Below are 27627 nucleotides of genomic sequence, written 5' to 3' on the forward strand. Positions count from 1 at the left end.
TTACATTGTGATCTGACCAAGGTCCTTCCTGAGTGCTTGGCTTTTGGGTGAAACCCCTGTGACTAAACTCCGGCTTCATTCTCTTAGCACCTACATGCTGCATGGTAGAGTAGTTTTTAAAAAACAAAAACAAAAACAAAAAAAAACATCGAGACCTACTGTTCCTGAAACAATGATATGGAATTTGTTCTTCTTTAGTCTTGGAGCTGAATGCAAAGAACAAATCTTTATTATCCTAATAACCACGGTCTGTGTGTATTTGATAAGACTCGTGGAATTTCTTTGTTTTGTTAATTTTCTTTTGATGGACAAGTATGAATGCTTCGGGTGCCTGCCGGGGAACAAACCTCTGGGTTGCAAATGTCACACACCTGTCAGCCATGAATGGTCTTTTCTTCAGTGAGCAGTTGTGCTGTCTTTGTGCTTTGGCTTCTCTTTCCAGCAGCCTGTGAGTGAGCTCTCATCACAGCAAGACCTGCCTCCTCCCCGCCTGCTCCAGCAGTCAGTTCCCTGTAGGCAAGCGCTGTGACAATGTCGTGAAAGCCCCAAAGGGTTAGGATCTGATGGAGATCCAGTCTGAAAGGTCTGTAAAGTCCCTCCCCCACCAGATTCTTCCTTCTGCCCTTCCTCACTGCTCGGTATCCAATCTTAATCCAATCTTAAAACCCCATACTGTGGGGATTTCCCAACCTCCAAACAAACCGTACCCCTGCCCCCTCCCCCCCCACTTATATCCATTATACAACCAGACTGAGCCATTTGGAATGTATGATTGTTCTTGGTCTATCCCACACTATATGCTCAGTAAATGTCCAAAGTAACAATGGGAGGAAATGCCCAAATTGAGCAACCGCGCCAAATGCACCAGACCATGTATTTCAAGTTAGAAGATTAGGTCAAGGAAGACGTCAATGTTTACCCCATTTCAGGGGTGAAGAACCTGGAGAAGGCAGAGTGCCTTGCAGGCCAGTTCTTGGCTTTCGCAGTTTAGTTTGTTCCTTATTTCAGTTTCCTGGCTGTTTTCGAAAGTCCCTTCAGAGGTCAAGCTGTTGAGTCCTTGCAGTATTCTCTACTGGCCCGTCTCAGAGAGTCTTAGCATCTGGGGAAAACCATACACTATTGCCGGCTGAGAGCTTCCACTGTTTTGAGCACATCTAGGTAAACAACCCCAGGCTACTCACTGCCCTCCCCCTCCCCCTTCTCCTCTTCCTCCTTTTTCTTCTCCTCCTTTTCTTCCTCCTCCTCTTCTTCGCTTTTTGTTTGTTTGTTTTCTAGACAGGTTTCTTTGTGTGGCCCTGGCTGTTCTGGAGCTTGCTCTGTATACCAGACTGGCCTTGAGCTATCTGCCTACCTCGGCCTCTGAGTGCTGGGATTAAAGGCATGCACCACCACTGTCAGGCACCTTTTCCCCAACCCCACAGATCCCACAGCTCTTGATGCTTCCGTCTCACTGGAGATAAAAGTAGACTGTGCTCAGTAAAACTTCCCACCAGGGCAGCAAGCTTTCCAGGGACCAATACCAAATCTTCTAAGGAGTGTGAAGAAAAGTTTAGATTCTGGAGTCATGCTGACCGTCAAGACAACATTTAGCATTTCTGTTCCTGTGAGCCAGGTATTTTGTTGGGTCCTGGCATCTGATGATAGGCCAAATGTGAGAAATAGATTATTATGGTCTCCTTTCAAAATGAGGTGTTTATAGAGTTCATTAGCGTTACAGATGAGCTGGAGGCAGAAGATCCCTCTCTCCCCTAGCTCGTGTCTGGTGTCTACTTGTCCTAGAACTCTAAGAGTTTAAAAATTACAGGTAATCTGTAGTGATTGAGCCCAGAGAAGGGGGCCAGTCTCAAGTCCCAAATTATTCATTAGATGAAGCTATGTGTTGTAAACCAATGTGATGGGGGCATTTGGGATGGGGAAGTCAGCCTAAAAAGAGAGGATAGACATTTCCTCTTATTGGGATTGGGATTGGGATGGGGGCGGGGAAGAGACTTTAAAAAATCACAGTCTTATGCCAATCAGCCTGCTGACCATCTTTGCCCCGCCCCATGGTAGTGTCCCTTTCTGCAGAATGGTGTATTAGAACGGCCTCACTTTTACTAGATTTTAAAATTTGTTCTTACCCTATTCCTAACACAAGGGCATGTGTTTCCTGGACACAAGGCTTCTAGGCCAGGAAGGGTGGTCAGAAGTTGTTCATGAAGCCTAGCCAAATCCTAGCCAGGTAACAACACATTCTGCTATAGAGCTGTGGCAGTAGGACAGCAGGAACACAAAGGAGGGGGCTGGGACAAGACAGGACAGGGACTGTAGACCCCCTTAGGCTGATGACTTAGGATAGACAGGCCATAGAGGCAGAGACAGCCGCTGAGAGGGACTGGTGAGTGCTTATGAAGCAAGCAGTGCAGAGAAGAAGAAAGAGCACATAGAACCTTCTAGTCTGTGCCCATGTGGTAAGATGGGACATCTGGCTCAGCTAGCTTTGTTCTCTCTCTTCTCTCTGGCCTATTCCGTCCCCTTTCTGCAAGAGTTTGACTTCCCCTCTCTTTTCTCTACATGTCTGCAGGTGTGTCAATACATGGATGGACACACACACACACACACATGCACACTCATACCCACACATGTGCACACACCAGACACACACACATGCATACACATACGCACACACACAAGCTAAGACACTAAGACACGCATGTCCCATGTGGGAATGGGGTGCATTTCCTCTTTCAGCTGTGACTTCTGGGGCAGCTGCTCTGCTCTGTCACTTCTGCCTTGTGAAGCTTTGTCCCTATTCAAGTGACAGAAAGCAAACTAGAAAGTGGCTTGGGAAACGTGGCGTTCAAGCACACAGAAGGAAAGAGCGAGAGAGCCACTGTCTTCCTGGTAATGATACATCAAAGCTATTTGCTGGGGTTGACTTAAAGCTGGCTTGAGGGCTGTGGTCTATTTTTGGATGGGCCTAGCTGGTATAAAAAGGCTAAGAGAACTTGAAGAAATGCACTTTCTATGGAGAGAAATAAAAGTCACCTGAACGAGTCTGGGAAGAAACCTTACTCAGTTACGAAACGTTGGAGAAAGCCAAGATGCTTAATAAAGTACTTCTTTGTCAAAAAAAGAAAAAAAAGTAAAGAGTGGAACTGTGTGTCCAAATGACAATGTCAACGATGGATTTCCTTACTTTGTGGATTTCATGGCTCAGGCAGAAGAGGAGTTAACCTGCATCAGTGCCAGGAAGTAACAGACCAAAAGTCACCCTGGCTATTGCTTGGAACAAGTTCTGCGCAACCAGTTACCGTTTCTCAAGTGTCCTGAAAGCAAGCCAAGAACAGTGTGCAGAAGTGGCCAGCTAAGCAGCGGCATGGACTGTTCTCATCTTGGTCAGGCTGCCGAGCAGCTTTTACAGTTATCTCTTTAATTGGCATCCCGTTTGCTTTTATTTTAAGCAGAGCCTTTCGGTGCGAAGTGCACTGAACTGTCAGGGTGCTTGTCCCAGCAGACCACAGAAAGTGACCTAGCTTCTGGAGGCATCAGATTCCATCCACAAAGGCAGAGGCAATGAAGCCACAGCCCTTTAACTATCCTTCCCGAGTCAAGTCTCTGTGCTCAAGACACAGCGTTGGCAAATCCCGGTCCGGAGTGGGCCAATCCTGTCACAAGTTGAGTGTGACTTTTATATCTCTCAATGGGAAAGAAAAAATAAGAACAAAGTTGTATTTTGTGATTCATGAAAACGATCTGACTTCAAATTTCAGTGTCTACAAATAAAGTTTTATTGGAATACCAGTGTGCACATTCATTCGCCTATTGTCTATGGCCGTCTTTCCAGTGAATGGAGTTGCCCAGTGGTTGCAACAGAGCCTGCAGACTCACTGTCTGCTGCTGTACAGAGAAAGTGTGCTGATTTCTGTGGCCCCAGCACTGCTCTTCATTCTCTGCGTTACCCCACCGAGCTACTGATAGTGAATGGGGTTTTAGAGTTCAACCAGGGCCTTACGCCTTCTGGGCATGTGCTCATACTTCCAACCCTATAAAACGTTTGAGAAACTTAACGGCGCATGCACATAGTCTTAATTCAGTTCTATTGAGAAAGAATAGCAGATGTACAAATACCCAGCCATTAGGTATTGCTGGACAGAGAAAGAAAAAAAAAAAAGTCCTTCCTAATGATTTGTAGAAAATAAGTTCAAATTGTCTTCTCCAGGACTGGAAACAAAATGTAAGGTCACAGATGCATGAAATTATGCCCATCTGGAGGGGCGGAAAATAGCAATGTGTTATGTTTGCCTTGATTATTTAAACCAGTTCTGTGGTTTTGTCCATATTTTAAAAGATTTATTTATTTTTATTTTATGTGTATGGATGCTTTGCTTGTGTGTGTGTGTGTGTGTGTGTGTGTGTGTGTGTGTGTGTATGTGCACCATGTGCCAGCACTGCCCATTGAGAGGCCAGCAAAGGATGTAAGATCTCTGGAAACTGAAGTTACATACAATTGTGAGCAGCCATGGAGACGCTGGGACTCAAACCTGGGTCTTCTGGGAGAGCACTCAGTCCTTTTAACTGCTGAGCCATCTCTCCAGCCCCATAATTCTGTTTTAGAATAAATAAGAAGAAAGGACCCCCCCCCCCCCGCTTAGTTCAATATTAATGTTTCTTTTTTCTTTTTTTTTTTTTTTCGGAGCTGGGGACCGAACCCAGGGCCTTGCACTTGCTAGGCAAGCACTCTACCACTGAGCTAAAGTTCAATATTAATGTTTCTAAGTTTTCTTTTCCTGTCTTTGTCTTTGTCTCTGTCTCTGTCTCTCTGTCTCTTTCTCTCTCTCTCAGTCTTTCTCTCTGTGTCTCTCTCTTTCTCTCTCTCAGTCTTTCTCTCTGTCTTTGTCTCTCTGTCTCTCTCTGTCTCTCTGTCTGTCTCTGTCTCTCTCTGTCTCTTAATTTTCAGAGTACATGTTATATCTGTTATGGATAGGAACTAGTTGTATATGCATATCATATTAAACCCCAATGCCAGGTTGCAAGCATTTGAAAGATTCAGTCAAGTACTAAAAATTAAATAAAAACCAGCTGTAGTGGTACATATAATCCCAGCACTTGGAAGGCATATGCAGGTGGATCTCTGGGAGTTTGAAGTCAGCCTAGTGAGTTCCAGAACAGCCAGGGCGACAAAGAGCTCTCAAAATCAAAAAGAAAAAAAGTATAAAAACAAAACTATAGAGAATTTTTTTAGAAAAATCATATTACTGTGATTTCATGGCAAAAATATCTGAATAACTTGCCAACTACTAGTTTATCTTTTTGTATATGTTTAATTAAAAAAAGCAAATTTTTCTTTTTTTAAAATTTATTCAGAAAGTTGGAGATCGTCAACCTTCAAAATGGAGTTACAATTTCATAAAGGCAAATGCAAACTGGTTGGTTTACCATGACAGATTCAGAGGTACCCAAGAATAATCTAGAAATACCACCAGATACTGCTGCTGCTGCTGCTGCTGCTGCTGCTACTACTACTACTGCTGCTGCTGCTGCTGCTGCTGCTGCTGCTGCTGCTGCTACTACTACTACCATTTCTCCTCCTCCTCCTCTTCTTCCTCCTCTTCCTCTTCCTCCTCCTCTTCCTCCTCCTCCTTCCTTCTTCTCTCCCTTCCCCGCTCCCTACTTCTCTGTGTTTTTTGAGAAAGGGTCTCACCAAGTAACTCTGACTGGCCTGAAACTTACTCTGAAAACAAGGCTGGCCTCAAACTCATTGAAATCTCCCTGCCTCTGCCTCCTGAGCACTGAGATTAAAGTGCTGGGTGTGTCCTACCATGACTGGTCTAGAAATTCTATTTTGAGTTTTGTTTTCCAGTCATGACTGTTTCTAAAGCTAAATCAAGGCAAACTATGACTCCCTGGTATACTGCTAGAAACGGCCATGTTCTTTCCATTAGAGGCCAGCTGTTGTGTTTGCCTGGTGGAGTTTGCCACATAGGCAGTTTCACTGTGAATTGTCCTCAAATGCCTCTAGGAAAAACCCAGGTCCTGCTTCTTCTCTTGGGGTGCCGAATAGCATTGAGCCTGGAAATGCGAACCCCAGGAGATGGGAACATTCAAGTCAGGCTGATAATGGGGGTCCTGGGACAGCCGTGAGACATAGGGTAAGTCACTCCATCCTATCTGCTTCTCATCAAATGGGAATGACAACAGATCCCACTGCACCTGTAGACACAGCCTGAAGCATTCCAGGGAGGAGAGCCAGTGCCGTGCATGGTGTGAGGGACTCTTCCCATAAATGCTAGCCATTTTTACTGGCATAGTAAGGTAGTCAAAAGACTAATACTTTTTTTTTTTTTTTAAATCCCGGAGTTGCCAGGTGTGTAGCTTATCAGTGAGCTACACTCCCATCTCCCAAGCACACATTTCTTGATGGGAGAAGGAAGGTGAGCAACCGTTGTCTTTTTTATTTCCTACAAACTTTAAACCAAGGGGGTGACCATCAGCTGTCCTGCTCATTCATTTGTGATGGATGGAAATGCCTGGAAAAATCTATTATCAATTTTAAGCCAGCATTGAATGCCTTAGACAGAGACGGCTCTTAAGTCTTGGATGAGTTTTGCTTTCACATTAGTAGCCATCCAACAAAATGATGAAGTACACATTGGTTGTTGATGTGTCGGGAGTGGCCAATAAACAGTGATAAAGGATCCTTTGTCTCCTTGCAATAAACAGGGGAACTCCTCTTCCACTCTTGATAAACACCATCTGGAGTCATCTTTTTCAAGAGGGGCTCATTGTGTGATGTCTGCTAAGCGTGTTCTCTCTCTCTCTCTCTCTCTCTCTCTCTCTCTCTCACACACACACACATCTTGGTCTTTCTCAGTCTCTGTCTCCATCTCTGTGTCTCAGTCTCAATCTCTCTGTGTGTGTATGTGCATGTGCATGTGTGCATGTCTGTCTGTCTGTCTGTCTGTCTTGGTCTCTGTCTCTTTTCCTCTGTCGCTCCCTGTCTATCTCTATTTCTCTGTTTCTCTGTGTCTCTGTCTCTCTGTGTGTCTATCTGTCTGTCTCAGTCTCTCTTGGACTCTTAGTCTCTATCTGTTTCTCTGTCTCTCTGTTTCTCTCTCTCTCTCTCTCTCTCTCTCTCTCTGTATGTGTGTGTGTGTGTGTGTGTGTGTGTGTGTGTGTGTGTCTCCATCACTCTTCGTCTCTGTGTGTCTCTTATCACTATCTCTGTGTCTCTGTCTTGGTCTCTTTCAGTCTCTGTCTGTCTCTCCCTGCCTCTCTTTCTCTCTCCCTTTTCTCCATCTCCTTCATTCTTTCCTTTTTCTCTCTTAAAACTTAGTAACTGATGGGCTCCTTGTGTGGGGTTCCGATGATTTCTAGTGGATTCCTTCCTGACTCAGCGATTCAGCTCTCTTTAAATTTAATTCTCTGCATTAAAAAGGTGGTTGATCTAGGGGCAGGGTGTTGGGTATTTGAATTTGTCAGGGCAGGGCTTAGATTTGGAGAAGTTGTTCTCGAATGATTAATGGGTGAGAGAGAAAGAAGTATTTAAAAAATGAATTGTATTTAATGAATGGGCACTCCCTCATGGTGCTTTTATTTCAAACGGTAAAGAATGAAAGAGAGCTTTGGATGTCAGACTGGTTTTTAACCAAACACTACAGTAGACACAGAAGAGCACTGCTCTGAGTGTCTGCCTTAGCCTCTCTGCAGGGCACGCTAAACTTCTGTATCTGGTGAAAGAATTTCCATAATCTTGGTTCCAGGCCACAGACCTCCAAATGTGTGCACTTCAATGTGGCCTTCAAATCTTTTTAACGGTGACCGAGTCGTGATCATCTCTCGTGGCCTTCCCTCTTGCTCTCTTGCTTCAGTGCATTTGGGATGTATAGCAAACATCCCTTAAATCAATCTCTCTCTCTCTCTCTCTCTCTCTCTCTCTCTCTCTCTCTCTCTCTGTGTGTGTGTGTGTGTATTTGCGTGCATGCGCATGCGTGAGTGTGCATGCTCGAGTGTGTGTGCAGGCCATGGGGCAGCTGCAGGAGTCAGTTATTTCCTTCCAGCTTGTGGGTCCTGAGGACTGGACTCGAGTCATCTGCTTTGCTGCAGCCTCTCTACCCACTGGGCAATTCTGCAGCCCTAGGTGGTCTAGTTTTCTTGCAACCGAAAATTATTAGTTACACTTCTGGAGGCTGAGGCGCTCAAGACCAAGACACTGGCAGTTAAGCGGTGTGCAGGAGTTACCCTCTGGTTAAGGGATCACACCTTCTCACCATCCTCACATCCATGAGCAAAGAGGCGCTCTTTCCTAAGAATACTGGTCCATTCATGAAGACTCCACCCTCATGACATAATGGCTTCTCCAAAGCCACGCCTCCCATCAGATTTACAATTTCAGTGTACCAGTTTTGTGGGTGACTCAGGCACTCCATCCCTCCTGCTTGCCTTTCCCCTCCTCTCTCTAAATTCATATCCCAGATGCATCTACACTTGTCTACAGAAGTCATGTCTTGCTGTCTCCAGGCTGCTATCACAGGTTCTGACCTTGTTTCCTTATTACCTAGCAGGGGCCATGATGACATTGTAAAGTTAAAAGGTGGCATTTGGATAAAGACTGGAATCGAGAGCTGGAGAAGTAGCTCTGTGTGAAGAACATTCGCTGCTCCTGCACAGAACCTGGGACTCAGTTCTCAGGCCTCACGTGTTGGCTCACACGCAATCTCTCTAACTCCAGTTCCATAGGCTCCAACATCCACGTCTATCCTCCTTCATCACGGCACAAATGTGGAGCACAGACATACGAGCAGGCAAAACACCTATGTGCTCTAATGAAAATACTAATGAATATACCCAATCTTCAGGATTTGGTAAAACAAACAGACAAACAAAAAACCCCCAAAACAAAAAACAAAAACCTAGAGGAAGATAGATATGTGATAGTCTGTTCCCAGGCTGTAATGTGGAGGAGAATGTCACTTCCTGCAGAGGACAGCTGGCCCTGGTTGGTCACTACCATGAGTGAGAGGAAGAGGGGGAGTTGCAGCTCTCACAAGGAGTGGCTTTATCCCACAGACACAGACATCTGGAAACTCAGCCAAGCGTGGTTCCAGGCTATGGAGGCATCCTCTTGTGCCTTGTCAGTGAGTGAGTGTGTGTGTGTGTGTGTGTGTGTGTGTGTGTGTGTGTGTGTGACCTTGAGCTCTCTTTTGAGAATGCATGGTGGTTGCTCCTAGGTTGTTGTAGGTACCTAGTCCTGGGGCTGGCAGATGGGAGACAGTGGCTTAAAGGATCCAGTGTCTTTGGGATGAATCAGTCATATCAGGATATAAGTCATAGTCTCCATGGATTTGCAGTTGCTTGAGTAAGTGCTGATCAGGCTCTCTTGTGGTTTAGGTAGGCATGTGCTCCAAATGTTTAGCTGCTGAAAGCTTACTCCCCACCCCCACGATAATGACATCTGTATTGAGAGGTGGGGTCTCTGGGAGGTGGTTGAGATTACATGAGGTCATGAAGGAAGGACCCAGGATGGCTTTTCTTCTTTAAGACAAGGTCCCACTATGTAGCCCGTCAGGGCTACAGTCATGTCCTTGAACTAACAAATGGCTTCAAACTCACAGAGATCCTTTGTCTCCCCCCACCCCCACCCCGTGGCATGTGTCATATACCCAGCCCATGGTGACTTGGTTAGAAGAGAAGACAGACTTGGGATAGCATCTCACGACTACCTGATGCCTTCCACCATGCTATGATGCAGAAAAACGGCCCTCAGAAGATGCTGGGCAGATGTTGACAGGTACTCTTGGGTATCTCAGCCTCCAGAACTATGAGCTGAATAAATCTTTATTATCAGTTAGAGTGTGGAATAAAAAATGGCCTATGGTATACGTTCCTGCTGTGTGCTAGGTAGGTCCAGATGGTTGGCGTTGGAATAGGAAAGACAGTTGGTGTCAAGTAGCCAGGCTCCCTGAGAGCAGTAGGACAGCACAGAATGGCATTGTGAGGTAGTGTGCAGAAGGTGCTGTGGGATGAGGACTGGCGCAATACACTTTTGCCTAGGGGAGGAACTGGTCACTGGGTAAATATAAGATGGTTAGAGAATGACCAGGTAGATTTTGTGAGGAAGGAAAGACAAAGACATTTTATGCAGGCGAAAATATCAACAGCAAAGCAAAGTCGTGTAATGTCTGGTCTTATTGGCACAGACAGTTCTGTGTGGTTGAAGGAGCCTGCAGTGTAAGGGCTTCCTAGAGAAAGAGGTGAGAGGAGAGAGGCTCTGGAAGGGCGGACAGTTGCAGGTTGTATAATGGAATACACAGAGTTCCTACCTCAGTGGGCTTGAAGTCAAACAAACAGAGCCAAGACGTAAAAAGGTAGAGAAAGATTTATTACCTGCAGTAGGTATGCAGAGTTTGGAAGTTACTTCCAAAGCAAGCCCTCCGCAAATGAAGCAAGCATGGCGATTTTATTTGGGAAAGTACACTGGGGTGGGGGGTGGTGGGGGTGGGATCATTCCTGAGCATGCGCAGTGCGAGCCCATCATTTAAGAAGGAACTATGATAGGCACATTTTAGAACACACGTTTGAGAAGCTAGAATGGTGGACAGATGCCTCTGGGTGTGCTCCGCTCGCATCATAAAGTTTTAGCTGAAGATAAAGAACCCTTCAAAGGTTTTCCCACAAAAATGCCTGCCTTGCTCAGCAGAGAGCAATCATGCTCTCAGATGCAGGGGGCAGCTGGGAACACAGTGTTTCATAGAAACCTGTTTTCCCACCCCAACGAAGAGGTAGGTGCGTGTGCCTGTGCCTGTGCCTGTGCCTGTGCCTGTGCCTGTGCCTGTGCCTGTGCCTGTGCCTGTGCCTGTGCCTGTGCGCGCGTGTGCGTCTGGGCAGAGGAAAAGCTGAGTCACACCCACCTCCTCCACCCAAGCTTCGGGCAGCATGCTGGAGTGCTTGGTCCTCCTTTTGGCTGAGTGCCTGGAACAGTACATCTACTGCTGTCTTGGGAATTCAGCCCCCTTCAGCACTTCAAGCTGCTCAAAGTTCTTAGAGGAACATTCTAGGGGTAGCGGCCTCCAACGATGTGTTTGCTCCCATCGAGCCCTCTGCCAAAGTGAAAGCACTACCACACCTAGATCGAACTCCAGCTGTGACCAGACTCACCTCCCCAAGCCCGCGGACCGGCTTGTCACAGTTGCATGGTGCCTCAGTCATTGGCTGGAGGATGAGTTCATCACGGGGACTGAAGTGGCCTCGCTTGCCCTTAGAATGGCTCTGAACCTGACCCTGAGCACAGTACGCCCTCCCTAAGCCTTGCTGTCTGACAGAATCACTCATCAGGGTGAGATGCTTGAGTCTGTGGGCAACGGCAGGCCATGCTCCAGTGTGAGTTGACTGTGAAGAAAAACCCTTAAGGAGGGCTGTCTATTTATAATGTGGGTGTGCCCCAAGACAGATGGGGGAAAAGAGCAGAGCTATGATTCCTCAGATGGATGGCTGGAGTCTGAAACATTTCCCACAGGCATTTTTTTTTTCTTTTGCACATGATCCTTATGGTGCTAGGTGCTATTTTGGGAGACTGGGGAACATCTAGGAGGTCAGCCCTGGCGGGGAGAAGTAGGTTACTGGGGTGGGCCTTGATGAATACCTAAAGATGAAAGTACTTAGCATAATGTCTAACTCAACAAGCATTCTGTATAATATTACTTTTTATGATGATTTTTTTTCTTTTTTCTTTTTTTCGGAGCTGGGGATCGAACCCAGGGCCTTGCGTTTGCTGGGCAAGCGCTCTACCGCTGAGCTAAATCCCCAACCCCTTTATGATGATTTTAAAACTACTTAAATTATCTAACCCCAGGCACTGGATAGTTATCAGAGAACCTGGGTTCGATTTCCAGCTCCCCCATGGCCACTGACAAGCACCCACAGCTCTAGTTCTAGAGGGATGTAGTGTGTAGTGCCCTCTTCTGGATTTTTTTCTTTTGGGCACTGCATGCGTAGGCCTATATGTAGTCAGAACAAATGTAAAAGATAAAAAAATAAAAATAAAAATAAAAAATAAAAAATCTAATCCTGTACATTTAAGACCGTAGGGTCTTTTGAAGGAGGAAAGAAGACCAGATAGGAATAGATGTGACTTTGAAGTTTTTAAAATTATGCTGTTTTTGGTAATATGTATGAGGTACCGTGTAAATAAATGGGACTAACTAAATACGGTGTAGCTTCTGCTCTAGTGGACTCAGTATTCAAATGGGGACGCACAAACAAGTTCAAGGGCTTGATGGCCTGCAAGTCTTCTGTAGTCCACTGCAGCAAAAGTTCCAGGACCCCATCTGGATAAGTGGATGCCAGAAGTTGTGGGTAGTCCCAAGCCCCATAAATATAGGTTTTTACTAAAGCCCAACATAAATTAGTCACAGAAAGAGGTAACAAAATACAGAAGGCAAAACTGAGGATAAGGGCCATTTGAAGCAAATGCTGCCTGGAGAAGGTTGTGTGGGTGTGGGTGTGAGCGTCGGTGTGGGCTTGGGGAGGGGGAGGGAGGAGCGCCCCAGGCTGAAGAGAAAGACAGCAGCTTCGGATAGGGGAGGAAGGTGTGTGAAAGACAAATCAAACTTTTGAGAGATCTTAGGGTGCTGGCTGGCAGCAGAAAGTTGCTCATAGTCAAATGTCCAGGATGAACAAAGTAAAGATGAGTTCTCCTTAGACCAGTTCCTGGAGCCTGGAATTGCTAACTGGCAATTTGAACTTCACCCTGACAGCAAAAAGCAAGGGTGAGGACTGAATCAGGGTCTGTGTGCCTCAGTGTTCATAGCAGTTGGAGAAAATTTTGGAATGGACATGAAAAGGGGGCTGTCGAGACTGTCACTCGGTCAGGGGAGGGGTGGGGACAGGGCTGGGGTTGTGCGCTGGGTCTAGAGGCTCGTCCGGTTTCCTCATTCCATCGTAGAGGGGGCTGAGGACCAGTAGGGCCCCAACACTCTCAGAAAACAGTCGGGCTCACAAGATCCAAGCCCTTTCCAAGATCTACCAAGCGCCGGTGTTCTAGCAGGACTCTCAGTTCATAGTGAAGGAGGAACAAGTCGCCTACTACAAGCTGCATATTTAAGCTCTGAGCTGAGCTGCGGGAGCCTGAAGTGCTAGTGTGGGGTTATGGCCAAAGTGTGCTCAGATGAAATACTGGCAGAGGGGCTGTTGGCCTTGAAACATGGTGACAGCTTATCCTGGTGCTTCTCGGCCCAGGTATTTGTGCCTATCATGGGGACACAAACATGCTTCAAGAGGGGCCTAAAAATCATGTCAACCTTGGACCTCATCTTAAGTTAAACACTGATCCCAAGGTGCAGCGCCTGGTCAGATTTCTTCTGCACGTCACTAACGATTCCATTTATAACCATGGTTTTTGGAACCTTTCTTGATTCTAATCTTCTAGATGTTTTTATACTTGTCTTGGGCTCTCCTTTTTGTGGGGACAAGGCAAGATCTTTTAAAAATTCAATCCTCCACCACCACTTCAATTTGGTAGCAAAGCCTTTCCCTCTTCCATGAAGTGAGCTGGAGAGAATCAAGACTATGGACTTGGGGGATAAAGAAAAGCTACAGCCTGATGTCTGGCTTCCATGATTCCTGGTTGAGACTCAAAAGCCAAGGCATAGGAGCCATCCAGAACATTGCCCTAAGTGGATGAGCCCTCTCTGCTATGATTAGAACGTGCACTGCAGAAGCTCCTGTGTTGAAAATTAATCTGGAAGTCTTGATATTGAAGGTTTGGGGAGGAGGAACCTTTGTGAGTTGATCGACCTTAGGTGGGGTCGTGAAAGTGAGGCCACCTTAGTGGCATGTGTGACTTTATAAGAAGGGGAATTCAGAGGTGAGCTAGCTAGCAGCTTCTTCATCTCTGAAGCTGGGTCCTTCTCAGATGATGAGCAGGTCCATCATCTTCTCCTTTCTAGCTCTAGTAATAAAGGCCAAATAAGTTTCTCTCATTAACTTGATCTTCTGTGTTTTGTTATAGCAACAGAACTAGACTAAGATGATATCCAAGACTATGGCCTTTACCTTTATGCTTTTCTTGAGCTACCGTGGAATGGCATGGTATGTCACTGCGTAGGAAAAGCCAGAAAAATCTTGAGTGTTCTGTTTCCTTTCTTTAACTTTACACGGTAATTCAAAAGAGTGCTTGGTAAAGCTCTCTGGGTCTATCAATCTTGCCTCTGGCAGCTCATGGCAGAACATTTAAGCTTGCCACTCTGTTCTCTTAGAATGAATGCTCTGCCAAGCAGTTAATAATCCCTTCATTGCAACTCAAGGAGAAGACAGATGAAGAAAAGTAGGTGTAGGTGTGGGGAAGAGTTTCCCACCCTACTATGTCAGGGGTCAATCTGAAAGAAACGCTTGGGACTTAATCTAATGAAGGCATCTTGCCAAATAGAACAGCACTACAACCAATGAGGAAAGGGTTAAGACAGAGAGTCACGGTTAGATCTGGCTTGGCGCATTGGTTCTGCTGACCATAGATGCTAATTCTCTGTCACAGTGTGTGTGTGGTAGAGACATCACTGTAGGATATTTAGTGTTCCTGGCCTTGAGTCTCAGTTATGAGGATGAAATATCTCTCTAGGACATGTCATTGGCCCCAGGGCAGGGAACAGAGAGATCCCTGCAAAGAACTATTGTGTTGTCTAGTCTTCATTGTCAGTTTGACGCAATCTAGAGTCACCTGGGAAGAGGTGACCTCAGTTGCCTCCATCAGTTTAACCTGTGGGTGGTTTGTCAGTTGTGGTTGAATAGGAGTGGCCCCCATAGGCTCATGTATTTGAATGCTTGGTCATTAGGGTGTGACAATACTTGACAGGGATTTGGAGGTGTGATTAGGTCTTGTTGGAGTAGGTGTGGCCTTGTTGGAGGAAGTGTGTCACTGGGGGCGGGCTTTGGAATTTCATATGCTCAAGTCAGGCCCAGTGTCTCACTTCCTGCTGCCTGCTGATCTGGATATAGAACTACAGTACAACGTCTGCCTGCATGCTACTGTGCTTCCTGCCATGATGATCATGGACTAAACCTCTGAAACTGTAAGCCAGCCCCAATGAAATGCTTTCTTTCATAAAAGCTGACAAGGACGTAGAGTCTCATCCCAGCACTGACTAAGACAATGTCCTTGGGTTATTATCCTGATTGATGACTGACATGGGATGGCCTAGGTCTTGGCTGTATAAGAAAGCCAATCAAACATGAGCCAGTAAGCAGCAGCCCTTCATGGTCTCTGCTTCAGTTCCTGCCTCCAGGTTTCTGCCTTGAGTTCCTGTCCTATCCTCCCTCGGTGATGGCCTGTTACCTGAAAGTGAAGCCAAATGAACTATTTTCCTCTTTCGCTTGCTTTTGATTGGAACCTTTTTATCACAGTAAATATAAAGACAAGCAAGAACCATTGGATTAGTGGGATGCGTGGCCCCTCCATGATGCCGGCCAGTTTCTTGGCCTTTCTTGAGCTTGGCCTCTTCATCTGCAGAGATGAGGCACCACTGCTTGAATGTGGTTTGTGTTCCCATCCTCCCCCCCCCCCCAAAGGTTATTATGTAGGGAACTTGCTGTTCAGGGTGACAGCATCGGAGAATGGTGTGTACCCGTAGGAGGTGGGGCTTATTTTGTATGTTGGAAGTCTGTGACTTGTGTTTTGATTCTACGGGGGCTCACTTCACTGCTTCTTAGAAGAGGATGGACTTTCGAGCAGGGTCAGGACTGTTAAAGACTATAGATGAATATGCTTTTCATTATGGCCGTGAGTCTGTGAGGCCAGAGGAGGAATGTGGCTAAAGCCAACATGTTCCTTACAGGCTCATGTGTTTAAATACTCGGTCCCTGGTTAGTAGTACTGCTTCGGAAGGTTGTAGAACCTCTAGGAGAAAGAATCTTGCAAGAGGAAGTGGGTCACTGGGGATGGGCCTTGTCCCTTTATGGTCTGGCTTCACTTCCTGGTATTACAATCAGCTTTCAGACAGAGACACAATGTGACAGGTGCCTCATGTTCCTGCCACGTCTGCCACACCATGATGGAGTGCATCTCCTTCCTCCCTCTGTCTCTGTGTTTCTCTTTTGGGATAGGGTTTTTCTATGTAGTCCTGGCTTCCTGGAACTCGCCATGTAGAGTTGGCCACAGAGTCACAGAGATCTTTCCTCCCCTTCCAAGTGAGGGAGCTGAAGAAAGGCATGTACTGCTTTGCTGGACTGACTGTGTCTCTTAAACCATAGCCAAAGTAAACCTTGCCTTCCTTAAGAGGGGGTGGGGAGAAAGAGAAAGAAAGAGGGAGGGAGGGAGGGGGGAGAGAGATAGAAAGAGAGAGATGTTGGGGGAGAAGGTCTAGGAGGAGGTATTAGGCCATCGGGGGTGCATCCTTAGAAGGAATTATGGGGCCTTAGTTTCTGCTTCCTGGCATGGATGTCAGTTTTCATTCTGACACACTCTCCCTGACATTGTACCCACTATTCACCAATCACCATGAGGTCCCTGCTAGAACTGCCCTGTTGTAGGCACCATGTCCTAGAAACCCCCAAATTGTGAGCTAAATAAACTTCTTTTCTTTATAAGTAGCTTGTATCAGGTGTTTTATTATAGTAATGAAAAACCGACACAGGCATACATCACAGGATCAAGTCACAGTATCTAGTACTTAAGTATCACCTGGTACATAGGAAGCATTCAATAAACATGGACTGTTTTGAAGATGCTAATGGCATTTCATCAGCTGAAGTCAAACACTGTGACCAATAATGTGGATTAACCCCTCGATGAAAAGATTTAAGACCTGTGTCTCATCCTATGTTCTGGCCCTATGTAAGCAATCAGCTAGAACAAAAGCCCTACACACATTGGCTTATTTTTGGCAAAGCTCTAGAATTCTGAAGGATTCAGCCTTATAGCAGGGATGCTGATTGAACCTTGGGAGTCTGGAAAACCATAGGGCACAGTGTAAACAGTAAAAACAGAATCGAGGGTCTCTAGACGTTCTGTGAGGTTAAAACCAAACCAAACCAAACCAAAACCAAAACCATTTGCTATGAAAGCTCCATTATCTAGTGTAAGCGCTGCCCTTGGAAAGTCTTGGTAAGATCTGAGGCAGACGCACTCCCCATCCTTTCTGCACGGCGAAGACATCTTATGCCACCTGGAGCGATGCCAGAAACATCTGAGCTCTGGGCCCAGGCTGGGGGTGGGCTGTGGAATAGAGTCAGGTGACTCAGCCACCACTGGCTTCTTGATTGATTTTATTATGGATTCATAAATCAAGCAAGATGTGAACTTTAAACTGGTTGCAACACTCCCGAGTTATCAGTGTGTTCTTGGATTATTCAATTTCTGGGCTGATCTTATCTACTGTTTCCCAAGACGAGTCGGAAAGGTTCCGTGCCCATGGCTTCATGGGCCCTTTCTTTTCTCCTGCCAGAGTTCTGTGTTCCCAGAGCCCGTGCAGATGGGGAAAGTTTTATATAGTACAAATTAGCACCTTTGGGGCCTCTCCCTTGCCTATAGCAAATTCTTCACGGTTGGGAAGAAAAATCCACCCCACCACGCTGCACTTGGTCTCTGGATGTATTTTAATTGCCTCAATCATCTCTCTCAAAGCCTCGGCTTCATTTTTATGTGTTATTTATCTGCTTATTTATCTTATATCTCATCTGATCCCGTAAGTCAGTCTTAAAATTCCAGTATCATCTTCCGCGTCGACAGGGCTATTTTTCATTCTTAAAAGCCCCAGAAGCATCCACCCAGCTAAGCACCTGGCTCTAGTTTCTCTTCTTTTTTCTTTCCTCAGGCACCCGCTATCACCGGATGGAAGGAGGAAGATGAAGGCTGAACTGAACACATTGCTGATGAGGCCAGGGATGCTGGGTACCTGGGACCAGAAACAGTGCAGCTGTCACCACCCTGGGGCCTGAAGGACTGGCAGGATTGTCAGAGTCTGATAAGAGATGAGTTATGTTAGGGTAACCTCCCATAGGAGGGCGGCTTATGGGAGTGGAGCACCAGCATCTGTAGACTGGGGGAGGGTGGAAGGAGCTGGTGGAATCAGTGACTTCTTGGCTTTCCTGCCCTTGGATGTCCTCGTGGTACCTCTGGTTGACCAGCATGGATGGTCCATTCCAGAGACGCTGGATGGTCCAGAGAGGAGCTGAAAATGGATGAGGCACACACAGCATTTCCTCATCGGCTTCTTCACTTTCGCTGTGGGATTTCTCAGGTGATTCCCATTATCTGAGCAGTTCTCTGTTGGCTTTCTCCGGTGACTGTATGCCAATTCCATTTTTATTTTTACATGTATTATTAAATACAATATTATACATATTAAATATGTATACATATATAACTCATATATATATTTAAATTTCATTTTATGTATATTGGCTACTCTACCTGCATGTACATCTGCGTGCCAGAAGAAGGCATCGGATCCCATCACAGATGGTTGTGAGGCACTGTGTGGTTGCTGGGAATTGAACTCAGGACCTCTGGAAGAGCAGCCGGTACCCTTAACTGCTGAGCCCTCTCTCCAGCCCCACATCTATTCTTATTTTAAAGAAATTCTTCTTATTGATCAGTCTGCACAGGGCAGATACATATGGTATTAGTCAGATTACTGTTGCTGTGACAAGAAGCCTGGGAAAATAAAATTAGAGGCAAGAATTATTTTGACCCTAAGTCGCAGAGGTTTCAAACCACAGGCATTTGACTCCCATAGGCATCGGGTGTGTGGTGAGTCAGGGCGTTATAGTGGGACGCACAAGAGCGTGTGACAGAGAAAGGCTGTTTCCCTGAAGCAACCCGGAAGCTGGGCAGGGGGTGGGGAGAGAGGAAAAACGAGAGAGAACGGAGAAAGGAAGGGAGGCAAGAGGGAGGGAGAGAGAGGGAAAGGAGAAAGGAAGGGAGGCAAGAGGGAGGGAGAGGGAAAGGAGAAAGGAAGGGAGGCAAGAGGGAGGGAGGGAGAGGGAAAGGAGAAAGGGAGGGAGGCAAGAGGGAGGGAAAGGAGAAAGTTAAGAGAAGGGGGCAGGGTCCCAATAACTCCTTTAAGGGTATGTCCCATGACCTAACCCCTCCCGCTGGGCCCTGCCTTTTAAGGGCCCTGCTATCTCTCAGTGGTGTTACCAGCTTGGGACCAAGCCCTTAGCATGAGAGGCTTTAGGGAGCATAAACTATAAACCATAAAGAATATCTTAAAGGCTTTCGTGCCCGTGTAGAGAACGCACAAGAAAGGCCAATTCTCAGACCCTGCTGCTATCCCCCTGCAGAGACTCTGGGGTGGGGGGCACTGGTCCGCAGTAGCGTGTCTGTGGACTCTGGGGTGCCCTGGGCTAGGTGTTGTGGGGAATGAAGCTGATGCTCCTCTTAGGCCTGTGTTGCCGTGGAAACCAGCTGTGCACAGGCCTGACTCACACCTCACCAGGCTGCCCTGAACTTTCTTCTCTGCCCCAGGCTCCTCGCCTGTACAGGAAGGGTGACTTGGAAAGCCTGCCGAGTCATCCCAGGGATGTGCAAACCTAGAGATGCTGAGGGGTTGACGGACAGCCCTAAGGCCACCACGAACCAAGGGAAGAGTCATCGAGTAAATCACTTCCTCCGGGAGTCAGAGGTAGAGGTGCATTATTGATGGCCCAGTGAGACTGAGCCCTATTCACTCAAACCAGCCTGGGAATACACCTCTCTCTTCCCACGCCTTCATCTTCTTTCCTGGGGTCCCATCCCCAAATAGGCTAAAATATTCATGGCATTACCCCGTTCCCGTCTGTGACAGGCTACAGGGGTGATGGTAATGGGATCGGACGGTTCCTGTTGCTTAGTGACACCTCAGCGTGACGGATGTGTTGTTCTGTGTTCACGGCACTGCCGCTATTGTGTTGCCAGTCACTGAAGAGCATAGCTCCTGCAACTGCACACACTACTCCGGTAGCCACAGTTTATGGGTTTACCACACAATGTTCTTAGTTATTATTTTAGAGCACGATTCTCCTACTTATTTATTTACTTTTTTAAAAAAGTTGACACCTAAGGAACAATACCCAGACTTGACTTCTGGCCGCCTCACCCTGCCCCCAACACACACATAGACCTGCATGAACAGTCACACCCTACCACGCTTATAAAAGGAACACTCCCCCACCCGTTTTAGCGAGAGCTATGGCCACTGAATAGCGTGACAAATGTCTGTTGTATTATGCAGCGTCCAAGCCATGTCTTAGTGGATCCGAAAGTCATATCCTAATGTTGTCCGCTCACCTGACTTGGCGGTGGTCATTCCATACTTCATGGGCATAAGACATGATGCTGGACCGTGTGCCCAAAGTTGTCTACAGCAGATATGCTGCCATCTTGAAATTCTTCTTGTTTCCTATGTGAATGTGGGCTTTGTAAGTAAAGCACGATGTATGTGAGCGGAGGAGATGCGCAGAATGTCGACTGCCTCTCTTCTAGCTGCCCACTCACGTGTGGTGTGTGTTGCCCCAGGAGCACAGATTTCACTATACAACCCATCAAGAGGAGACCATCAAGAAACAAAGGAGCTGATGGTACGTGCCTTTAATCCCAGCACTCAGGAGGCGGAGACAGGCAAATCTCTATGAGTTGGAGGCCAACTTGGTCTACAGACTGAGTTCCAAGACAGCCAGGGCTACAGAGAAACTCTGTTTTGAAAAATAAAACAAAGCAAAACTAAAATAAGTCAAAGGAGTACAGGATTATACTGGATGTTAAGGATGTTAAAGTTCAGGATGGAGTAGGGAGGAGGAGGAAGGGAAGGGGGAGGGAGAAAGGAGGGAGAGAAAGGGGGAAGAGAGGGAGAAGGAGAGGGAGAGGGAGAGAGAGAGGGGGAGGGGGAGGGGGAGGGGGAGAGGGAGAGGGAGAGGGGGAGGGGGAGGGGGAGGGGGAGGGGGAGAGGGAGAGGGGGAGGGGGAGGGGGAGGGGGAGGGGGAGAGGGAGAGGGAGAGGGAGAGGGAGAGGGAGAGGGAGAGGGAGAGGGAGAGGGAGAGGGAGAGAAGGGAATGAAGAAGGGAGAAGCCGAGCTTCCCACCGGTCCAGGATTTGCACTGAGGGGGTAATATCTAAAACTTGACAGTGTCCAGAATCACCTATGAGGCAAGCTGTGGGGCAGGTCTGTAAGGAATTTTCTAGACTAGATCAGCTTCAGGGCATGCCTTTAAGGGATTGATTATCTAGACTAGGTTAATTGAGGTGGAAGATCTACCATGACCATAGGCAGCCCCACCTGTGGGTTGTCATCCTGTACTGAAGAAAAAGGAAAGAACGAGCAGAACAGTCAAACTTTTCTACTTCCTGACTATGGCTGCAGCGCGACCAACTAACTGTCTCAGGCTGGGGCCACCACGACTTCCCTTAACCACAGAGTTATCTCCCCAGCTCCACCACGACTTCCCTGCAGTGATGATGCTGTCCTCCCTTTCAGCTGCTTTAACAGTCATTTGTCTGAGCAGTCAGGCAAGTACATGCACGTTTGAAAAGCAGGAAGAAAACGATAGAGAGGGACGACGACCTGAGCCCACCAGACTCCTGCGTGCCTTCTCTGTGCCACTTAGGCTGAAAGTGATGAAACGTAGAAAGACAAGGACCCACAGCTCCTTTTCCTTTCATACCATTGAAGGGGGAAGGGTTGTGGTAAGTACATATACCAGTGGACAAAATAAAAAACGGTGTAGCACAGGGCTGGGGAGATGACTCCGTGGGTAAGAAACTTGCTCTTTTTATAGTGGATCCAAGTTTTATTTCAAGCATCAACATGGCGGCTCACAGCCATGTAACTCCAGTTTCAGAGGATCTGGTGCCCTCCTCTGGGCTCCAAGGCACCCACGTGCATATGCCTACACACACACACACACACACACACACACACACACACACACACACACACACTCTAAATTAAAAAAAAATCTTTAAAAACAGTAAAAGTGTGGCCAAGGTTGTTTCTGCTGTACGGGAAACAGCAGGATCCATGATTTTATGTTTGTATTTTCAAATATGTGGGCTACAGCTACCCTAGCATATTATTATGGTGACCATGGGCACCAGTTGACTGTTCGCATGTTTAGATTTAAATCGTCATCATACAATATAAGGATTATTGGGAAGATTGCAATAGTCCTGTGCTGGTTAATTTTATGTCATGATACAAGCTAGAGCCATCAGAGAGGAGGGAACTTCAATTGAGAAAATGCCTCCATAAGTTTGACCTGTGGGCAAACCTGTAGGGCCTTTTCTTAATTAGTGACTAATATGGGAAGGCCCACCCTGAGCTGGTAGTCCTGGGATCTATAAGAAAGCAGGCTGAGTGGGCCATAAGGAGCTAGCCAGTGAGCAGCACTCCTCTGTGGCCTCTGCATCAGCTCCTGCCTCTAGGTTCCTGCTCTGCCGCAGTTCCTGCCCTCACTGCTTTTGATGATGAACGGTTCCATGGAGTTGTGAGTGAAATAAACCCTTTCCTCCCCAAGTTGCTTTTGTTCATGGTGTTTCATCGAAGCAATAAAGACCCTAACTAGGATAACACTCAGACACGAAAAATCCAAGTTTAAAAAGAAACACCAGATGCGATGGTACATGCCCTTAACCCCCACACTGAGGAAGCTGAAGCAGAGGTTACGGATCTCTTTGAGTTCAATGACAGCCTGGTTCAAGGAGCAAGTTCTAGGATAGCCAGGGCTACACAGAAAGACCTTATCTCAAGGAAAGAAACAAAGAAGGAAAGAAGGAAGGAAGGAAGGAAGGAAAGAAAGGAAAGAGAGAGAGAGAGAGAGAGAGAGAGAGAGACCCAGTGGGGAAAGCTCTTACACAAACATGACAATCTGAGGCTGACCCACGGAGCCATGTAAACACAGGAGAGTACTGACCTCCACACGTGTGCTGTGGCAAACAATGCCTTACCCCTCCCCCGCCCCTATAGTAATAAATACACAATTAGAAATTAAAATATAAAGAAGTGCACTGACCATCCTACAGTGAGGCGAGCATCGGGCACATGCTGTGTGCACACAATTGCACACAGCCAGCTGATAGAAGGTGCTGGAATGAGTAAGAAATGCTGTAGTCCAAGCTCCTTATCTTCCTACTTGAAATGCACCCATCTTTGGAAACACAAAGACACATCTATTGTCCCTGCCAAGGATGTTACAGATCTGTGGAGCGGTCATACCCTCCAGAAGAAAGTGTGTTGGGAACCCAGGCTGGAATTCATGTGACCCACCTCTCCACTGGAGCCAGAGGGTCCTTGTGTGACCTCCCGACCAGTGGTCTCCTGCTGTGGTTCTTGGCGCAAAGCAGGATCTTGGTGAACAGAGCCATGGATCAGGTAGTGTGTGGGAGGAGGTGGCTTCGGACCCAAAGGTTTGATACCTAGGTTTTCATACCCCTCATTGCCCAGTTAATCTCCAGATGTATAAATGGGGTTGTGAACCAAGGGAACCACAGGAGACCTGAGTGACACACCTCTCCTGGTGGAGGGATTCATTCCAAGGTCACTGCAGCAAAGAGGCACCAAAGCCCGATTTTACCTTACAGATTATTTTTATTCACAGAGATAGTGTTTAATTTGCCATTACGTAGTCCGTAGCTTAAAGCTGGAAATGTGCCACTCTTCCTACATGGTATAAAGCCATCCATGCACCCTGCACTGCTCTCTCTGTGTACTTCATATGTATTTTTCTTTCTTTTAGAAAGCAATTTTAAAAATTAGGTATACGCCTGTGTGTCTGTGTACATGAATATTGACGCCATTGGCAGCCAGAGATTACATTAGCTCCCTAAAGTTACAGGTAACTGGAGCCACTTGATGTGGGTGCTGGGAACTAAACCCTTGCCCTCTGGAAGACCCGCAGTGCTCCTAACCACCAAGCCATCTCCCCATCCCTGGGCTTTATATTCATTTGCTAGAAGAACCTGGGCAGCTCTCACTTATCTAACAGGTTTATCCCCTTCTCTTGCCTTGTTTTGTGTCTCTTCCACTTGTACGACTGTTATTGGTGTGTTCGTTAACTTATCTTGTGGGCCGCTTGCTATTTCTGTGTCTTCCCCGGGACCCAGCACAGTACCTGTTACAGGCAAAGAACACAATAAATAGAATCCACTGGGTGATGAGTTGTTGCTGTCTGTTATGGTTGGGCTGGAGTTTGCATGGCTCAGAGTATGTCCCGAAAAGTTCCTGTGCTGGTTGGAGCTGGATAGATTGCTCAGCAGTTAGGAGGATGGCCTGTTTTTCCAAAGGATTCAGATTTGGTTCTCAGCACCCACATGACTGCTTGTGACTATCTGTAACTCACGTTCTAAAGGATCCAATGCCCTCTTCTAGACTCCACAGGCTCTAGGTAAATGTGAATGCAGACTTACATGCAGACAAAACACCCACAGGCATAAAGTGAAATAATTTAAAATAGAGTTTATGTGTGTTGTAAGCTTGGTCCCCAGTGTGGTGATGCTGAGAGGGGGATGGGAGCTTTGGGAGCTTGGTTCAGCCCAGTACAAGGGACTCATGTCTCTGAAGGTTCTGCTGGGACAAGAGGTTCACATGGCTCACAAGGGACCCTGGTTAGTCCCTCACCACTGTGGCTTCTCTCTGCTCTCATGCCTCCTGTCTCACTGAGCTCTCTCTGTCTCATACACTCTGTGATACAATGCCAACACCATGGTGCTGTGCAGGTAGACATTCTGCAGAGCCATTTGTCCATGATGCTACTCAGGGAGATCTGCCACAAAGCCAATACCATGCCTGTGACACTATGCAGGCAGGCCCTCCATATACCCAGTACTGTGCAGGTTGGACCATCTCCCCACAAAACTGTGAGCTAGCTACATACAAGCCTTTCCTGACAAGTTTTCTGGTCTCAGGGAAGCAGAGTAACAACATCCAGTGGATCACAGCTTCTTCAGGACCCCACCCCTTGCTGTAGCCATCATTCTTTTCCACAGACTCTCTCTCTCCCTCTCTCTCTCCCTCTCTCTCTCATACATATACTCACACATACACTCACATACACATTCACACACAGACACACATACTTTCTCATACACACACACTCATATACACATTCACACACAGACACATTCACATACACACACTCTCATACACACATTCACGCTCACACACACACACTCTCTCATACACACATTCACACTCACACACACACACTCATTCTCTCTCTCTTACACTCACTCACATAAACATACTCTCACACACACATTCACACAGAGCCATATTCACACACACACAGAGCCACATTCTCTCTCTCTCTCTCTCTCTCTCTCTCTCTCTCTCTCTCTCTCTCACACACACACACACACACACAATTCACACACATGCACGCACACACACGCACACACCACTGATTTTATACATTCTTAGCAGAAACTGTGAGATTTACTTGGGATGTTTCCACGCTTGCTGAAACAGTTCACCAAACGCATTTAAAAAAATGATTAATGGCTTAGTTCTGTTTCCCCCTCCCCCCCCCCGCCCCCGCCACCCACCTCCCTCATTTCAGCATGGTGCGTTCTTGGCTGCGGCTGGGCTGCGGGTGCTGTCTCAGCACACCTGTAGAGCAAGTGACAGCCTAGGCTTCTGCGGAGATAGGAAAACTCTTCTTTGTTATGAAGCTAAAATTAAACTGCAGGCTTTTACACGCCTCTTCAAGGTGGCAGCTGAGGCTGAGCCCATCTTTGTCTTCTCAGAACTTTTCACACCCCGGGTTCAGCCACAGTAAGTGGATTACCACGGGGACAGATATCAGGTTGTTTTTGGCGTTGAAAATGAATGAACTCACATGGGGGAAACTGAAAGTCAATGCTTTTCCTCGCCCTTTGAGCTTAAAGTCTTTTAATTAAAAAAAAAAATTCAGACTCTCCTCCCCCTCTTTGCCTCTGAGTTTGCAGTGTAGCCAGGGTGTCTGGGTTGAGAGGGGAAAGGATGCACAGGGAGGTGCTTTTCTCCTTGCTGGGGCCCGAGATGCTAATCTCATTGAGCCCTGTGTGTGGTGTTAAACCTTACAGCCAGTGGGGCTCTGCAGCTTCCTGTCCCCACAGCCACTGCCCACATGGCTTGGATGCTGGTCTATCCATTTGTCATGTGGCTGTGACAATCATTGCCCATCTTTAGGGTTTTTTTTTAAATTAGGATTTTAAAGGCAGATTGAAAGCATTTATTCATTATTTATTAAACTATGCAGTCCAGGCTGGGGTTGAAGTCCTGCTGCCCCCACCTCCCGAGTTCTTGGATTACAGGCACGAGCTGCTGTAAGGACGGCCATCATCCCCCCCACCCCCAGCTGGGGACCGAACCCAGGGCCTTGCACTTCCTAGGCAAGTGCTCTACCACTGAGCTAAATCCCCAACCCCCACGATGGCCATCTTTAATAGGACATCCTGCACACCGTGAAAGATACAGGATGAAGTCCCAGGAATCTCTACTGTTTACACCATGTCTTTCCTAGTGCAATGAGCCTATTTGTCAGCAGCCCCCATGCTCAGTGCTTCGTAGAACGTATAGAAAAACAGAGTCAGGGAAGCCAGGACTCTTCAACGCATACTTCTGCAGAGGTGGCTATGGGTATCAGAAATAGCTGGAGAAGCAGACGAAAGTGTGTATCCGTGATCTTTGGACTCCTTCCCTGGATCAACTGGACCTGGCCCCTTATGGAGAAGAGGTTTGTTTGCTCGCAGTTGGAAAGTTTCAAAATCTAAATGGCACAGTTCAGGCTCTGGAGAAAATGCCAGGCCTGTGGTAGATAGCAAGGGCAGGAACGTGCGCTAACCCAAGTCTATGATTACACAGCCAGGTCGGCGGGGGGCGGTGGAGGAAGAGCTGGTGTGTGGGAGCAAACCGCTCACTGACTCCACCAAAGGTTCTGGCACCTACTAACAGTGCCACACTCCCACTCCAGCGTCACTCGCAGGTGATTCTTGGAGAAAGCACAAACCACACTAGGCTATAGGTTTACAACACTGAGGGCCTGGGGACAAGGTACAGGGGTGAGGTGCTTGCCGTGCAGGTGCGAGGCCCTGAGTTTGGATTCCCCGGAAATGCCATAAACCTGGGCATGCTAGCGCACATCTGTCATTCCAGCGTTCTTGATGCGGGCTGGGATGCAGATACGGGAGACCCTCTGCAAAGCTTGCTGACCAGTTAGCCTGGCTTGGGCATCAGTGAACCAGAGGCTCCATTTCCAGCAAGGTGAAAGTTGGAGACCAACATGTCTGAGATTGTCCTCTGGCCTCCATACATGAGCTGAGACACAGTGTGCCTGTCAATCCCACATCACACACACACACACACACACACAGAGAGAGAGAGAGAGAGAGAGAGAGAGAGAGAGAGAGAGAGAGAGAGAGAACAGATTAAAAATAAACAAATAATGGGAATCATGGAGGAAGAAAGAGTGGAAAAACCAGGACCAAAATAGTATCTTCTGCACACAACCAGACTGCTGCTTTCATGGAGTGACAGCAGTTGTCCTTGCCTGCCACACAAGATCAAGCCAGCCAACATTCCAGCATCCAGAGGGAGGGCTTCATAAGGCTGCACCCTTGAGGATCTATGGGCCGTTAATAGTTTTCAGGGGAGGAAAGAGTCATTTTTCTTCAAACTTGTACCCTCTGTGAGGTCAGGAGTGTTC

General features: G+C 47.1%; 1 protein-coding gene and 1 long non-coding RNA gene across 2 annotated transcripts in view; one reads left to right on the forward strand and one right to left on the reverse strand.

Moving 5' to 3' along the window:
- Tpi1l2 (triosephosphate isomerase 1 like 2) overlaps positions 1-27627 on the reverse strand; it is a 923619-nt gene that overhangs the window by 65875 nt on the left and 830117 nt on the right. The gene's annotated exons all lie outside the window — the stretch shown is intronic.
- LOC100909970 (uncharacterized) lies at positions 9051-18339 on the forward strand. Its single transcript, NR_110686.1, has 3 exons — positions 9051-9337; positions 9646-9769; positions 17784-18339. It is a non-coding gene; the product is annotated as an uncharacterized LOC100909970 (long non-coding RNA).

Source organism: Rattus norvegicus, chromosome 17 (genome assembly GCF_036323735.1).
Source record: "Rattus norvegicus strain BN/NHsdMcwi chromosome 17, GRCr8, whole genome shotgun sequence".
Classification (NCBI taxonomy): domain Eukaryota; kingdom Metazoa; phylum Chordata; class Mammalia; order Rodentia; family Muridae; genus Rattus; species Rattus norvegicus.